The 16,694-nt window shown below is 62.9% G+C and overlaps 10 non-coding genes across 10 annotated transcripts; 6 read left to right on the top strand and 4 right to left on the bottom strand.

The window, feature by feature from the left end:
- TRNAG-GCC lies at positions 368-438 on the bottom strand. The gene has a single exon. It is a non-coding gene; the product is annotated as a tRNA-Gly (tRNA).
- On the bottom strand, positions 2,130-2,212 carry TRNAL-CAG. Its single transcript has one exon. It is a non-coding gene; the product is annotated as a tRNA-Leu (tRNA).
- On the top strand, positions 2,783-2,854 carry TRNAD-GUC. Its single transcript has one exon. It is a non-coding gene; the product is annotated as a tRNA-Asp (tRNA).
- On the top strand, positions 3,420-3,491 carry TRNAG-UCC. Its single transcript has one exon. It is a non-coding gene; the product is annotated as a tRNA-Gly (tRNA).
- Positions 3,820-3,891, top strand: TRNAE-CUC. Its single transcript has one exon. It is a non-coding gene; the product is annotated as a tRNA-Glu (tRNA).
- TRNAG-GCC lies at positions 12,328-12,398 on the bottom strand. The gene has a single exon. It is a non-coding gene; the product is annotated as a tRNA-Gly (tRNA).
- Positions 14,097-14,179, bottom strand: TRNAL-CAG. Its single transcript has one exon. It is a non-coding gene; the product is annotated as a tRNA-Leu (tRNA).
- Positions 14,750-14,821, top strand: TRNAD-GUC. Its single transcript has one exon. It is a non-coding gene; the product is annotated as a tRNA-Asp (tRNA).
- Positions 15,387-15,458, top strand: TRNAG-UCC. The gene has a single exon. It is a non-coding gene; the product is annotated as a tRNA-Gly (tRNA).
- TRNAE-CUC lies at positions 15,787-15,858 on the top strand. Its single transcript has one exon. It is a non-coding gene; the product is annotated as a tRNA-Glu (tRNA).

A 16,694-nucleotide genomic window follows, 5' to 3' on the forward strand; every position in this document is an offset into this window, starting at 1 on the left:
GCTCTCTCGCTCTCGCTCTCGCTCTCTCTTTGGATAGACAGACAGACACACAGACAGACAGAGAGTCAGCCAGCCAGCCAGCCAGCCAGCCGGATGGGTATGAGTCACTCTGGCGAACACCTGAAGCGAACGGGTATGGCAAAGCCAGTACGCTTTTCTTAAAATTAAACAGCAAAGAGAGAGGCCAATGGGACAAATGCGAGGGCGGGGTCCTTGACAAGGTGGGATTTGCTTGCAAGAGCAGGGGGTGTGTCGAGGGTGGAGGCGGAGGTGGGGCGGTGGGCTGCTGGTGAGGAAGCAAGAGCTGTGGTGGGACCGGGAGGTGCCGGGAGAGCGAGGGCTCTGCTCCAAAAGAGGACCGAGCTGTTGCATGGGCCGGGAATCGAACCCGGGCCTCCCGCGTGGCAGGCGAGAATTCTACCACTGAACCACCCATGCACCGGTGGCCGCTGCCGCCCGACGTTGCCCCAGCGGGGCTGGCCACCAACCGCCGGGCAGCGGTTCCTGCTCGCCCGCGGGCTCCTGCTCCCTTTGAGCCGAAGGCGGACGCCTGTGGCCTGCAAGAGGGGCTCCGGGCCCCGCGGAGGGCCCCAGGGCGCGGCGCTGTCCGGAGGCCTGGAGGCAGGGACGGAGGGGCGGAGGGTCGGAGGGTCGGAGGGTCGGCGGGGCGGAGGGTCGGCGGGGCGGAGGGTCGGCGGGGCGGAGGCCCACCCGGCCCATTTTGCGCCTTCTCTGCCGTCCAGGGCCGCCGCAAGAGCGTCGGCATCGCCAGAAGCAGCCACGAGCCGAAGCAGGCTGGCGCGCGCCCGAATCCCAGCCAGGGCAGGCGATGCGCGCCCGCTGCGGCTGAGCGCCTATGTTCCCCTCAGCCACCGCTGCCCCCCACCCCCACCCCGCCCCCCGCCCCCGACGCCGAGTCCCTCCGGCGGCCGGCTTTCTGGCTGGTGTGGAGCGGGCGGGCGGGCATCGGAGCTCGGGCTGTGCGGGGACGGCGAGCGTGAGAGATGGACCTGCCGGGTCTGCCAAGGGTGTCGGAGCCTCGCTCCGAAGAAGCGCTCGGGCCGGCCAGCGCTCTGCGGAGGGGTCCGGCTCGGGTGCGTTGGTCGTGAGGCGCAGGCACTCGGACTGCGGGCGGGGAGGGGCGGGGGGATGGCGGACAGTCGGGTGAGGGAGGGCGCCGGGGGGTGGTTGGGTCCGGCCGGGGCAGCGGCTTCCCGCGCGTGAACGTGCGCTGTGGCGCGCAGGTGGGTGGCGGGCGGCGGCCGGGGGCCCGACGTCTGCGGGTGGGTGCCGGGCATCCCAGGGCCGTGGCAGGGACTCACGCGCCAGGCCTGCGTCCAGGGAGGGCCCCGTACCGGCGGGCGAGCAGGAAGGCTGGGCTGCACGTGTCCCCGGAGGCAGGCCGCGGTGGCCAGTGGGCGGGGAAGGCCCCGAGGCGAGAAAGCGCCGCGCGCGGGCACGCACCCCACGCAGACCCGCCACCTCAGTGTGGGTGTGGAGGGCAGGGAATGTGCAGGCGGGCGGGCCGGCCGGCTTGGCGGCAAGGACGGGATGTTGGACGGGAGCGAGAGCGGCTGGCGGCAGAAGCGGAGGAAAGGCTGGGAGGGCGAGCCGCGGGCAGCAGTCCGCGGGCAGCAGTGCGAGGGCGAAGCGTGGAGGGCTTTCCCCACGCGGCCGGTCTGCGTGGGGCGGTGGGGGCGGGGTGGGGCGGAGCGGCGGGCCGGCCGGAGCCGGGGCCGGAGCCCGAGCCGGAGCCGGAGTGAGGAAGGAAAAACAGCCATCGCAAGCAGGTGAGGAAAGATGGGCTGCGAAGGGCCGAAGCTTGCTGGTGTAGGTGCAGGTAGGACGCGGGCGGCGGGGGCGTGTGGGTGTGTGTGGGAGCTGTGCGTCCGGGGAGGGCGCGTGTCCGCAGCAAAGCCAGTGGCCGGGGCGTTCCTCCTGGGCCATTTCTGTCGGGCCCGCGGGCTGTGGAGGGAGAGGCTTGGGTGTCGGGGGCCGGAGTTTGCAGAGGCCAAGCAAGAGTGCCAGGCGGGAAGGGACTGCAAGGCGGCAAGGGGCTGTGGCTCTACGCGGGGTGGGGTCCCGGGGAGGGGTGGGGACGTGGTTGGGCGGGGGGCAAAAGGCTGGCTTGTCAGGAGTGGGATTCGAACCCACGCCTCCAGGGGAGACTGCGACCTGAACGCAGCGCCTTAGACCGCTCGGCCATCCTGACGGCGGGCCGGAGCGCGTCGCCGCTCGGCTGGCTGCGACCCGACGCGCCGCCAAGTGCGGCGCCCTTGGGCGGACGCGGTGCTCCGCGCCGGGCGGGCGTCTGGGTGAGCGGGGGCCGGGCGCACGCCGGCCGTCGTGGAGCAAAGCTTTCGCCGCCGCGGTCGCCCTGTCGCGCAGCCCTGGCCCCGCACCCAGCCGGCCTCTGGCGGCGGCCCCCGCCCGCGCCTCTGCCCTCGCCCGGGCCGTGACGTGGCGAGGCGCGCGCCCGCCGCCACCTCGCAGCCCGGCTTGCCCTCTCGGGCCCACGGTGGGGGCACCAGGCAGCGCTCACCGGGAGTTTGCAGCGCCAGGTAGGGGCGGGGGTGGGGTGAGGGTGGGGCCGCGGGCCGCGGTCCGGGTCGCGGTCTGCTTCTTTGGAGGACGCGGGGTGCTTTGGCGTCGGGGCGGGGCGCGGGCACGTGCTGGCGGCCCCATGGTGGGCCGCGGGCCGAGGGCCGCGGGCAGGGGTAGGCGTCGGCAGGCAGCCGGAGAGGGGCCGGGTGGCCGGGCGGTGGCCGGGCGGTGGCCGCCGTCCTCGTTAGTATAGTGGTGCGTATCCCCGCCTGTCACGCGGGAGACCGGGGTTCGATTCCCCGACGGGGAGGCAACACGCCCTTTTTGGTGGCTGGCGCCGCTCGCTGGCCAGCCGCCTGGCCCCAAGGGCCCTTCGTCTCCTCATCCCCGCCTCCAGGCAGGCGCAGGGCGCCTGGGCGTGCCCGACCTGCCACCCTCGACCCCTTCCAGCCCTTGCCGTCCACCCCTCGCCCCGGCCGAGCGAGGGCCTCCTCTCGCCCCGGCCAGCGCCCGGCGACCTTGCGGCCCGCCCAAAGTGCCTGCCGCACCGGAGGCCCCTTGCGACGCCACGCTCGGCTGCCCGGCTGCCCAGCTGCCCGGCAGGCGGGCCCGGTGGGAAGCCGACGAGTCCCTTTCCCTGTGGGTTCGGGACGCTGGTGGCCTGGAGCTGGGAGCTGAGGCGCGCGGCGTGGAGCCCAGGGCCTCGGGGCGGCAGGGGAGCGAGGACGCCCCCGAGCGGCGGTGGGGCCGGTGGACGAGGGCCACGGCCTGGGGCTGGCGCCGGTGGGCGGCCGCTGGTGGCCAGGGCGTCGGGGCGCCGGGAATGCGCTTGGGCGAGCCCGGGCACGGCGTCCGGGCCCGACCCGGGCTGTGCAGCGTTGGTGGTATAGTGGTGAGCATAGCTGCCTTCCAAGCAGTTGACCCGGGTTCGATTCCCGGCCAACGCAGCGGGCCGTCTTTTGTTTTGTTTAGTCTGGGGGATTTTTGCCGAGCTCCGCGGGGCTCCGGCCCGGCCCCTGTGTGGGAGAGCTGGGAAGAGGGCGCACGGTGCTCGCCCCCAGGCCCGTGGCTTTTGGCGTGTGTGCGTGTGCGAGACGGAGGCGAGCGCGCGGCGTCTCTCCTAGCGAGCAGGGAGAGCGCTAGGCCACCGTGGATCGCCAGGTGCGGCGGGCGGCCCGACCTGGCAAGGCCGGGCCTTGGCAGCAAGGCGGCGCCAAGCGGGTGGCAGGGAGGTGCTGGGTCCAGCAGGGCCAGGCCAGGCGCCGAGCCCGACGCTCCCTGGTGGTCTAGTGGTTAGGATTCGGCGCTCTCACCGCCGCGGCCCGGGTTCGATTCCCGGTCAGGGAAGCCTTTCTTCTTCCACTCCGCCGGCCAACTTGCCGCAAAGCGCGCTGCCTCCACAAGCGCCCCTTTTAGCCCACGCGCGTCCCCCTCGCCGGGCAGCCACCCGGCCCCGTCCACCTCCAGCCCAAGCCGCGCCAGGCATCCTCCACCCACCCGGCCAAGCCTTTTGGCCTCCAGACGTTCGTCCACTCGAGGCCCACTCGACGCCTCGGGCGTCCGTCCTCCTCCGCCGCTGGAAGCTTGCCTCAGCCCCCAACACCAGCGGCCCGGGCAGCCCCTCTGCCCACCACCGGCCGCCCACGGGCGGGCAGCTTCCACCGTGCCTGGACTCGTTGGCAGCACTGCGCGGGTCCCGACCGCCCCCGCCGCCGCGTGCACCGCCGCGAGGCCCCTCTTCCTTCCCTCGTGAGCTGCGGGTGCGGGTGTCGCTGGGAGCGCTGGTCCTGATGGGGCTTGGTGCTGGTGCTCGTTCGGATGCCTGTGCTGAGCGGCTGCTGCTCCTGCGATGGCGGCTGCTCCCTTTGCCCTCGCTGCTGCCACCACCACCGCCGCCGCCGCCGCCGCCGCCGCCGCCCCGGCGGCAGAGGCTGCTGGCGTGGAAGTGGTGCTGCCGGTGTTGCTGGCTTGTGGAGCTGGTGCTGGCGCTGCTGTCTCTGTTAGAGGTGGTGGTGCTGGTCCTTACTGGTGCCGGTGGTGGTGCCGGTGGGTGGTGGCGGCAGAGGTGGTTGCGCTGGCGCAAGGCGCTAGTGAGGCGTTCACGCTGGCAAGTCAGCCAAGGGGAGGGACACACAGTTTCTTATCTGGCCCCCCTTGCCAGCAACCTGCTGCAGCCTGTTTAGGTCTTGGGCGGGCTTCGCCTTCCGTGGACTGCTCATTTGGTCTCAAGCTCCTGGTGGTCTTGGGCAGGGTAGGGGAGCTAGAGCCAGACAAACCATGCCGGGTGGTGGAGATGGGACCATGAGTGTGGACACTCATGCGTGCCTGGAGACACACACACACACACACACACACACACACACACACACACGGTAGTGGAGGTAAGAGAGCGGGCTGATTCGGGAGGCCAGTCAGGAATCCTTAGCCCAGTAGGCGGGAGCAGGTGGAAGCAGACGCCTGAAAGGGTGGACTACCAGCCCCAGCCAACACTGTAGTCTAATTACATTACCATGCTCTCAGTCCTATCACAGAGAGGCAAGAATGTTACCTTGAGAATACCTCCCTCCCTCCCACAACACACACACACACACACACACACACACACACACACACACACACACCCCTCTCCCCTAGACATGACGTCTAACATGACCCCATTCTTGCCCAGCCACCTAGCTACCCAGAGTCCATTCCACCTCTCTCTGCAACCTATCTTCGTGGTCCCCCTTGGATACTCCCCCAAGGTAAATGGCAGACACCAGTCTGCTTTCAGCCTCTGTCAGTGGAGGTTTTCATGCCCGTTGGCATGTTTCTGCCTTAGGAGGCAAAGTGGACTGCCGGTGAATGGCACCAACCTGAGGCGGCGGTGGCGGCGGCGGCGGCAGAGATGGCACGGTGGCGGCAGAGGTGGCACGGTGGCGGCGGTACACGAGATGGGTTTTGACAAAGCGGGACCCCCCATGGAAAGGAGCCCCTGTGGGCAGAGGGGTGCTTCCCATCACCACAGGAGGTTACCTCAAGCCCTTCGCCGGTGCGTTGGGAGTGAGCGTGGGTGGGTGACAGGGCAGGACGAAGGTGTCTGTGGCCGTGGTTGGTGGCCGCCCCGTGCAAGTTTGGGAACAGAGTAAAACGACCCCGTAGAGTGGGGGTGGGCGTGAAGCGCCTGCTGGAAGGTGGGAGGAAAAGTTCGACCGCGACCGCGGTGTCCCGGCGGAGCTTGGGCGGGGCAGCAACGGGAGGTGTGGGTCTTGCGGGGACCTGGCCGCGAGGGCCGCCGGGTCACTCAGGCAGGGGCTCTGCAGAAGCCTGGGTGAAGCGGCAGTGGTGGCCCTTGCCCCGCCCTGCGCGGGATCTGGGTTAGGGCTGGGCATGGTGTAGGAGTGGGTCTGAGGGCCACGAGGGCGGCCAGGACCAGCGCCAGTGCGTCTTCCGGGCAGGATGTGTGAGACAGGGGCCCGGGGTACAGGGGAATCATGGCAGGTGGAGGAGCCCGTGCCCAGAGGCTGGGCGGAAGGGAGAGTGGCAAGCAGCGGGTGTGAGTGGGCTGTGGTGCCAGGGAGGTGGCGGGAGAAGACCCCCGTGGAGCGGCAGGAGAGCGGGCCAGACTGCTGTGTTGTGCGGCAACGTGCTCAGGCTAAACGGGAGTGAGGCTGTGGGGAGGGGAGAGGTAGGAAGCAGGGCAGGGCAGGGCAGAAACAGAGTTGGAGACAGGGGCTAGGCACCCTGCACATGAGGTGGGCGATCCCACTGCCCCAGAGACATATATAACCTCTCTCATCAGCAGCAACCACCATCACTTCTCATCTGGCTGTGTGTGGGTGCGTGCGCACACACGCACGCGCGCGCGTGTGTGTGTGTGTGTGTGCGCGTGCGTGCGCGCGAGCTTGTGGAGCCGTGGGACTGGTGGTGAGATTTGAAGAGTGCAAAGGAGAGCTCCCATAGGAACCAGCACTTGCACTCGTGAATATAGAGCCCAAAAGGATGAACCCTCTAATTCGAAAAGCTATATCCCCTCCCTCCCATGTTGGTATAGCCGCGTTGCCTGCCACAGCGAAAACATTGACAAAAACCCAAGCGCCCAACAATAGACAGTTGGCTGAAGAAGACAGAACGTGGAGTTCCCATTGTGGCTCAGCGGTTAAGGAACCTGACCGGTATCCTGAGGACACAGGTTTGATCCCCTGGCCTCGCTCAACAGGTCAAGGATCCGGTGTTGCCATGAGGTATGGCGTCGGTCGAAGACGTGGCTCGGACCCAGCGTGGCCGTGGCCTTGGCCGTGGCCGTGGTGTAGGCCGGCAGCTACAGTTCCGATTCGACCCCTAGCCCGGGCGTCTCCTTGTGCCAAGGGTACAGCCCTAAAAGTCCCCAAAGAAAAGAGGAAGAAGAGGAGGAAGAAGAAGAAGATGAGGAAGAGGAAGAGGAAGACGAGGAGGAAGAAGAAGAAGACGAAGATGAAGACGAAGACGAAGACGAAGAAGACGAAGAAGAAGATGATGATGATGATGAGATAAAATAGATCTGCACTATGGAATCGTACTCTGCCGTGGAAAAGAATGGAGGAGTTCGTGTCATGGCTCCGTGGGATAAGGACCCGATGTTGTCTCTGTGAGGATGCGGGTTTGATCCCTGGCCTCGCTCAGTGGGTCAAGAACCGTGGCGTTGCCGCAAACTGTACAACAGGTCCCAGAGGCAGCTCGTGTCTGGCATTGCCCTGGCTGTGGTGTAGGTTGGAGCTGCAGCTTCAGTTCGAGCCCTGGCCCTACATAGGGGCTGATTGAAAAAAATAGAAAACAAAGAAAGAAAGGGAAGAAGGAAGAACGAAAAATGGAGAGAAGGAAGGAAGGCAGGAAGGAAAAAAGGAAGAGTGGAGAATGGAAGGGAGGGAGGGAGGGAGGGAACGGGAAGGAAGGAAGGAAGGAAGATGGAAAGGAAGAAAGAGAAGGAAGGCAAGAGAGAGTGGGATGGAGGGAGGAAGAATGGTGGGGCAGGGGGAATGGCAGGAAGGAAAGAGGCAGGAGGGAAGAAAGCAAGGAACGCAGTCAAAGGACCTCCGTCATGGGATCCAGAAAGGCCCGCTCCCAGGTATATATCGAGAAAAGTTGACAACTCCCATGTGAGAAGATCAGCTGTTCCCCAGTGTTCAGAGGAGCACTATTTACATGAGCCATGGTGTGGACAAATGCCAAGTACCCATCCACAGACAACTGGCTTCAGAAGTCGTGCTGTGTGTATATGTGTGTCTGTGTGTATATACACACACACACACATACACATATACATACATATATATATATATATGTATATATATATATATGTATATGTCCTGTGGCGTGTTACTCAGCCGTAAAAAAAAAAGAACAAAGTATACAACAGTAGGGAGGCACGTCAGAAAACTCAGTATAGAACTACCACATGACCCAGCGATCCCACTCCTGGGCATCTATCCAGGCAAAGCGTTCATTGAAAACGATACGTGCACGCCCTGTGTTCCTTGCAGCACCGTTCGCAACAGCCGAGACTCGGAAACAAGCTCAATGTCCAACGCCAGATGAATGGAGTAAGAAGATGTGGTACCAGCAATTCGACAAACAAAAGAAATAAAAGGCATCCATATAGGAAGAGAAGAGATAAAACTGCCACTGTATATGCAGATGACATGATACTATACATAGAAAACCCTAAGGACTCAACCCAAAAACTACTTGAACTGATTAATAAATTCAGCAAAGTAGCAGGATATAAGATTAACATTCGGAAGTCAGTTGCATTTCTGTATACCAGCAATGAAATATTAGAAAAGGAATACAAAAATACGATACCTTTTAAAATTGCACCCCACAAAATCAAATACCTCGGAATACACCTGACCAAGGAGGTAAAGGACCTATGTGCCGAGAACTATAAAACTTTAATCAAAGAAATCAAAGAAGATGTAAAGAAATGGAAAGATATTCCATGTTCCTGGATTGGGAAAATCAATATTGTAAAAATGGCCATACTACCCAAAGCAATCTACAGATTCAATGCAATCCCTATCAAATTACCCAGGACATTTTTCACAGAACTAGAACAAACAATCCAAACATTTATATGGAACCACAAAAGACCCAGAATCGCCAAAGCAATCCTGAGAAACAAAAACCAAGCAGGAGGCATAACTCTCCCAGACTTCAAGAAATACTACAAAGCCACAGTCATCAAAACAGTGTGGTACTGGTATCAAAACAGACAGACAGACCAATGGAAGAGAATAGAGAATCCGGAAATAAACCCTGACACCTATGGTCAATTAATCTTTGACAAGGGAGGCAAGAACATAAAACGGGAAAAAGAAAGTCTATTCAGCAAGCATTGCTGGGAAACCTGGACAGCTGCATGCAAAGCAATGAAACTAGAACACACCCTCACACCATGCACACAAATAAACTCCAAATGGCTGAAAGACTTAAGTATACGACAGGACACCATCAAACTCCTAGAAGAAAACACAGGCAAAACACTCTCTGACATCAACGTCATGAATATTTTCTCAGGTCAGTCTCCCAAAACAATAGAAATTAGAGCAAAAATAAACCCATGGGACCTCATCAAACTGAAAAGCTTTTGCACAGCAAAGGAAACCAAAAAGAAAACAAGAAGACAACTTACAGAATGGGAGAAAATAGGTTCAAATGATGCAACCGACAAGGGCTTAATCTCTAGAATATAAAAGCAACTTATACAACCCAACAGCAAAAAAACCAATCAGTCAATGGAAAAATGGGCAAAAGACCTGAATAGACATTTCTCCAAAGAAGTTATACAGATGGCCAACAAACACATGAAAAAATGCTCAACATCGCTGATTATAAGAGAAATGCAAATCAAAACTACCATGAGATACCACCTCACACCAGTCAGAATGGCCATCATTAATAAATCCACAAATAACAAGTGCTGGAGGGGCTGTGGAGAAAAGGGAACCCTCCTGCACTGCTGGTGGGAATGTAAACTGGTACAGCCACTATGGAGAACAGTTTGGAGATACCTTAGAAATCTATACATAGAACTTCCATATGACCCCGCAATCCCACTCTTGGGCATCTATCCGGACAAAACTCTACTTAAAAGAGACACGGGCACCCGCATGTTCATTGCAGCACTATTCACAATAGCCAGGACGTGGAAACAACCCAAATGTCCATCGACCGATGATTGGATTCGGAAGAGGTGGTATATATACACAATGGAATACTACTCAGCCATAAAAAAGAATGACATAATGCCATTTGCAGCAGCATGGATGGAACTAGAGACTCTCATACTGGGTGAAATGAGCCAGAAAGACAAAGACAAATACCATATGATATCACTTATAACTGGAATCTAAGATCCAGCACAAATGAACATCTCCTCAGAAAAGAAAATCATGGACTTGGAGAAGAGACTTGTGGCTGCCTGATGGGAGGGGGAGGGAGTGGGAGGGATCGGGAGCTTGGGCTTATCAGACACAACTTAGAATAGATTTACAAGGAGATCCTGCTGAATAGCATTGAGAACTTTGTCTAGATACTCGTGTTGCAACAGAAGAAAGGGTGGGGGGGAAATGTAATTGTAATGTATACATGTGAGGATAACCTGACCCCCTTGCTGTACAGTGGGAAAATAAAAAAAATATGAAAAAAAAAGAAGATGTGGTACATGTGCACAATGGAATACGACTCAGCCACAGAGGAGAACAACATAATGCCATTTGCAGCAACATGGACGGAACTTGAGACTCTCAGGCGAAGTGAAGGAAGTCAGAGGGAGAAAGACAAATACCACATGATACGGTATGTGTCTCGTATCTGGAACCTAAGAGACGGCACAGATGAACCTGTCCACAGAGAAGAAACAAACGCGAGGACGTGGAGAAGAGGCTTGTGGTTGCCAGGAGGGAGGGGGAGGCACTGGCCGTTGGAGGTCAGTAGATGCAGGCGACTGCATTTGGAACGGAGAAGCAATGAGATTCTGCTGTATAGCACGGGAAACTCTATCTGATCACTTGCGATGGAACACGATGGAGGCTCAACGTGGGGAAGAAAAAAGAATGCAGATGGATGTGTGGCTGGGTCACTTTGCTGGGCAGCGGAAACTGACAGAACATTGGGAGTCAACTGTAAGGAAAAAAAGGTTTAAAAAAGAATGAAGTAGTGCCCTTTGCAGCGACGCGGGTGGACCTAGGGGTATTAACACTTACTGGAGTAAGTCAGATGGAGAAGCACTGATACATGTGGAATCTAAAGAAATAACACAAAGAACTCTATGGGCAAAACAGAAACAGACTCGTAGATGTAGAAAACAATCTTACGGTTACCCAGGGGAAAGGGCAGGGTGGGGGGACAAATTAGGAGTTTGGGAGAACAGACGCAAACGGCTATGTATAAAAGAGATAAGCAACACGTGTTTACTGAGTGGCACAGGGAACATCATCCAATATCCTGCAATGACCTATACCGGAAAATCACCCGAAGAGAACGCTGTACCCATTAAACCAAATCACCGCGGCCGTACCCCTGACACAAACACAATACGGTACATCAGCTGTACTCCAGCAATGACCCGAACTACTACGAAGAGAAAGAATGAGGGAAAAGAGAGAGAGAACGAAAGAAGGAAGGAACCAGAGGAAGAAGGCAGGAGGGAAGGAAAGAAAGAGCGGAAGAGTGGAATGGAGGTAGGAAGCATGGAGGGTGGAATGGAGGTAGGAAGCATGGAGGGGGGAAAAGGTAGGAAGAGAGGAAGAAGGAAGGAGTTCAAAGGAGAGCTAGGATATGATCCAGCAGGCGACCCCACCGCCCACCCCCGGCCTCAGGGTATATACCCAGAAGAGATGAAAACTCCTAAAGGGAACAGGTGGATGCACCCCAGTGTTCACAGGAGTGCTCTTTAAGAGAGCGTCATGACGTGGACGATTCCCAGGGACCCATCCACAGACGATTGGCTTAAGAGGGTGTGATACTATATATCATGTTATATTACATACATAACATCCATGCTATATACAGACACACGCATACTACTATGGAATACCCTTTAGCCATAAAAGAGAGAAGGACCTCGTGCCATCTGCAGCGACATGGATCGACCAAGAGGCTACTACCCACAGTGAACTACGTCAGCTGGAGAAGGACAAAGAATACATGTGGAATCTAAAAATTAATACAAATAACTCTCCGTGCAAAATGGAAACCGTCACCGGTGTAGAAAACAAACATATGGTTACCCAAGGGCAGAGTATGGGGGCGGGGGTGGGCAATTAGGAGTTGGGGCTAAGAGATCGGAAGGAAGAAAGAGCATGCCCAAAGTCGATAAGCAACAAGGATTTACTGTATAGCATGGGGGAGGGACTCGAGTCACACACAATGATCACCTATAATGGAGATCTCTCTCGCTCTCTCGCTCTCGCTCTCGCTCTCTCTTTGGATAGACAGACAGACACACAGACAGACAGAGAGTCAGCCAGCCAGCCAGCCAGCCAGCCGGATGGGTATGAGTCACTCTGGCGAACACCTGAAGCGAACGGGGTATGGCAAAGCCAGTACGCTTTTCTTAAAATTAAACAGCAAAGAGAGAGGCCAATGGGACAAATGCGAGGGCGGGGTCCTTGACAAGGTGGGATTTGCTTGCAAGAGCAGGGGGTGTGTCGAGGGTGGAGGCGGAGGTGGGGCGGTGGGCTGCTGGTGAGGAAGCAAGAGCTGTGGTGGGACCGGGAGGTGCCGGGAGAGCGAGGGCTCTGCTCCAAAAGAGGACCGAGCTGTTGCATGGGCCGGGAATCGAACCCGGGCCTCCCGCGTGGCAGGCGAGAATTCTACCACTGAACCACCCATGCACCGGTGGCCGCTGCCGCCCGACGTTGCCCCAGCGGGGCTGGCCACCAACCGCCGGGCAGCGGTTCCTGCTCGCCCGCGGGCTCCTGCTCCCTTTGAGCCGAAGGCGGACGCCTGTGGCCTGCAAGAGGGGCTCCGGGCCCCGCGGAGGGCCCCAGGGCGCGGCGCTGTCCGGAGGCCTGGAGGCAGGGACGGAGGGTCGGAGGGTCGGAGGGTCGGAGGGTCGGAGGGTCGGAGGGTCGGCGGGGCGGAGGGTCGGCGGGGCGGAGGCCCACCCGGCCCATTTTGCGCCTTCTCTGCCGTCCAGGGCCGCCGCAAGAGCGTCGGCATCGCCAGAAGCAGCCACGAGCCGAAGCAGGCTGGCGCGCGCCCGAATCCCAGCCAGGGCAGGCGATGCGCGCCCGCTGCGGCTGAGCGCCTATGTTCCCCTCAGCCACCGCTGCCCCCCACCCCCACGCCGCCCCCCGCCCCCGACGCCAAGTCCCTCCGGCGGCCGGCTTTCTGGCTGGTGTGGAGCGGGCGGGCGGGCATCGGAGCTCGGGCTGTGCCGGGACGGCGAGCGTGAGAGATGGACCTGCCGGGTCTGCCAAGGGTGTCGGAGCCTCGCTCCGAAGAAGCGCTCGGGCCGGCCAGCGCTCTGCGGAGGGGTCCGGCTCGGGTGCGTTGGTCGTGAGGCGCAGGCACTCGGACTGCGGGCGGGGAGGGGCGGGGGGGATGGCGGACAGTCGGGTGAGGGAGGGCGCCGGGGGGTGGTTGGGTCCGGCCGGGGCAGCGGCTTCCCGCGCGTGAACGTGCGCTGGGGCGCGCAGGTGGGTGGCGGGCGGCGGCCGGGGGCCCGACGTCTGCGGGTGGGTGCCGGGCATCCCAGGGCCGTGGCAGGGACTCACGCGCCAGGCCTGCGTCCAGGGAGGGCCCCGTACCGGCGGGCGAGCAGGAAGGCTGGGCTGCACGTGTCCCCGGAGGCAGGCCGCGGTGGCCAGTGGGCGGGGAAGGCCCCGAGGCGAGAAAGCGCCGCGCGCGGGCACGCACCCCACGCAGACCCGCCACCTCAGTGTGGGTGTGGAGGGCAGGGAATGTGCAGGCGGGCGGGCCGGCCGGCTTGGCGGCAAGGACGGGATGTTGGACGGGAGCGAGAGCGGCTGGCGGCAGAAGCGGAGGAAAGGCTGGGAGGGCGAGCCGCGGGCAGCAGTCCGCGGGCAGCAGTGCGAGGGCGAAGCGTGGAGGGCTTTCCCCACGCGGCCGGTCTGCGTGGGGCGGTGGGGGCGGGGTGGGGCGGAGCGGCGGGCCGGCCGGAGCCGGGGCCGGAGCCGGAGCCCGAGCCGGAGCCGGAGTGAGGAAGGAAAAACAGCCATCGCAAGCAGGTGAGGAAAGATGGGCTGCGAAGGGCCGAAGCTTGCTGGTGTAGGTGCAGGTAGGACGCGGGCGGCGGGGGCGTGTGGGTGTGTGTGGGAGCTGTGCGTCCGGGGAGGGCGCGTGTCCGCAGCAAAGCCAGTGGCCGGGGCGTTCCTCCTGGGCCATTTCTGTCGGGCCCGCGGGCTGTGGAGGGAGAGGCTTGGGTGTCGGGGGCCGGAGTTTGCAGAGGCCAAGCAAGAGTGCCAGGCGGGAAGGGACTGCAAGGCGGCAAGGGGCTGTGGCTCTACGCGGGGTGGGGTCCCGGGGAGGGGTGGGGACGTGGTTGGGCGGGGGGCAAAAGGCTGGCTTGTCAGGAGTGGGATTCGAACCCACGCCTCCAGGGGAGACTGCGACCTGAACGCAGCGCCTTAGACCGCTCGGCCATCCTGACGGCGGGCCGGAGCGCGTCGCCGCTCGGCTGGCTGCGACCCGACGCGCCGCCAAGTGCGGCGCCCTTGGGCGGACGCGGTGCTCCGCGCCGGGCGGGCGTCTGGGTGAGCGGGGGCCGGGCGCACGCCGGCCGTCGTGGAGCAAAGCTTTCGCCGCCGCGGTCGCCCTGTCGCGCAGCCCTGGCCCCGCACCCAGCCGGCCTCTGGCGGCGGCCCCCGCCCGCGCCTCTGCCCTCGCCCGGGCCGTGACGTGGCGAGGCGCGCGCCCGCCGCCACCTCGCAGCCCGGCTTGCCCTCTCGGGCCCACGGTGGGGGCACCAGGCAGCGCTCACCGGGAGTTTGCAGCGCCAGGTAGGGGCGGGGGTGGGGTGAGGGTGGGGCCGCGGGCCGCGGTCCGGGTCGCGGTCTGCTTCTTTGGAGGACGCGGGGTGCTTTGGCGTCGGGGCGGGGCGCGGGCACGTGCTGGCGGCCCCATGGTGGGCCGCGGGCCGAGGGCCGCGGGCAGGGGTAGGCGTCGGCAGGCAGCCGGAGAGGGGCCGGGTGGCCGGGCGGTGGCCGGGCGGTGGCCGCCGTCCTCGTTAGTATAGTGGTGAGTATCCCCGCCTGTCACGCGGGAGACCGGGGTTCGATTCCCCGACGGGGAGGCAACACGCCCTTTTTGGTGGCTGGCGCCGCTCGCTGGCCAGCCGCCTGGCCCCAAGGGCCCTTCGTCTCCTCATCCCCGCCTCCAGGCAGGCGCAGGGCGCCTGGGCGTGCCCGACCTGCCACCCTCGACCCCTTCCAGCCCTTGCCGTCCACCCCTCGCCCCGGCCGAGCGAGGGCCTCCTCTCGCCCCGGCCAGCGCCCGGCGACCTTGCGGCCCGCCCAAAGTGCCTGCCGCACCGGAGGCCCCTTGCGACGCCACGCTCGGCTGCCCGGCTGCCCAGCTGCCCGGCAGGCGGGCCCGGTGGGAAGCCGACGAGTCCCTTTCCCTGTGGGTTCGGGACGCGGGTGGCCTGGAGCTGGGAGCTGAGGCGCGCGGCGTGGAGCCCAGGGCCTCGGGGCGGCAGGGGAGCGAGGACGCCCCCGAGCGGCGGTGGGGCCGGTGGACGAGGGCCACGGCCTGGGGCTGGCGCCGGTGGGCGGCCGCTGGTGGCCAGGGCGTCGGGGCGCCGGGAATGCGCTTGGGCGAGCCCGGGCACGGCGTCCGGGCCCGACCCGGGCTGTGCAGCGTTGGTGGTATAGTGGTGAGCATAGCTGCCTTCCAAGCAGTTGACCCGGGTTCGATTCCCGGCCAACGCAGCGGGCCGTCTTTTGTTTTGTTTAGTCTGGGGGATTTTTGCCGAGCTCCGCGGGGCTCCGGCCCGGCCCCTGTGTGGGAGAGCTGGGAAGAGGGCGCACGGTGCTCGCCCCCAGGCCCGTGGCTTTTGGCGTGTGTGCGTGTGCGAGACGGAGGCGAGCGCGCGGCGTCTCTCCTAGCGAGCAGGGAGAGCGCTAGGCCACCGTGGATCGCCAGGTGCGGCGGGCGGCCCGACCTGGCAAGGCCGGGCCTTGGCAGCAAGGCGGCGCCAAGCGGGTGGCAGGGAGGTGCTGGGTCCAGCAGGGCCAGGCCAGGCGCCGAGCCCGACGCTCCCTGGTGGTCTAGTGGTTAGGATTCGGCGCTCTCACCGCCGCGGCCCGGGTTCGATTCCCGGTCAGGGAAGCCTTTCTTCTTCCACTCCGCCGGCCAACTTGCCGCAAAGCGCGCTGCCTCCACAAGCGCCCCTTTTAGCCCACGCGCGTCCCCCTCGCCGGGCAGCCACCCGGCCCCGTCCACCTCCAGCCCAAGCCGCGCCAGGCATCCTCCACCCACCCGGCCAAGCCTTTTGGCCTCCAGACGTTCGTCCACTCGAGGCCCACTCGACGCCTCGGGCGTCCGTCCTCCTCCGCCGCTGGAAGCTTGCCTCAGCCCCCAACACCAGCGGCCCGGGCAGCCCCTCTGCCCACCACCGGCCGCCCACGGGCGGGCAGCTTCCACCGTGCCTGGACTCGTTGGCAGCACTGCGCGGGTCCCGACCGCCCCCGCCGCCGCGTGCGCCGCCGCGAGGCCCCTCTTCCTTCCCTCGTGAGCTGCGGGTGCGGGTGTCGCTGGGAGCGCTGGTCCTGATGGGGCTTGGTGCTGGTGCTCGTTCGGATGCCTGTGCTGAGCGGCTGCTGCTCCTGCGATGGCGGCTGCTCCCTTTGCCCTCGCTGCTGCCACCACCACCGCCGCCGCCGCCGCGGCCGCCGCCGCCGCCCCGGCGGCAGAGGCTGCTGGCGTGGAAGTGGTGCTGCCGGTGTTGCTGGCTTGTGGAGCTGGTGCTGGCGCTGCTGTCTCTGTTAGAGGTGGTGGTGCTGGTCCTTACTGGTGCCGGTGGTGGTGCCGGTGGGTGGTGGCGGCAGAGGTGGTTGCGCTGGCGCAAGGCGCTAGTGAGGCGTTCACGCTGGCAAGTCAGCCAAGGGGAGGGACACACAGTTTCTTATCTGGCCCCCCTTGCCAGCAACCTGCTGCAGCCTGTT

Source organism: Sus scrofa, chromosome 4 (assembly GCF_000003025.6).
Source record: "Sus scrofa isolate TJ Tabasco breed Duroc chromosome 4, Sscrofa11.1, whole genome shotgun sequence".
Classification (NCBI taxonomy): Eukaryota; Metazoa; Chordata; class Mammalia; order Artiodactyla; family Suidae; genus Sus; species Sus scrofa.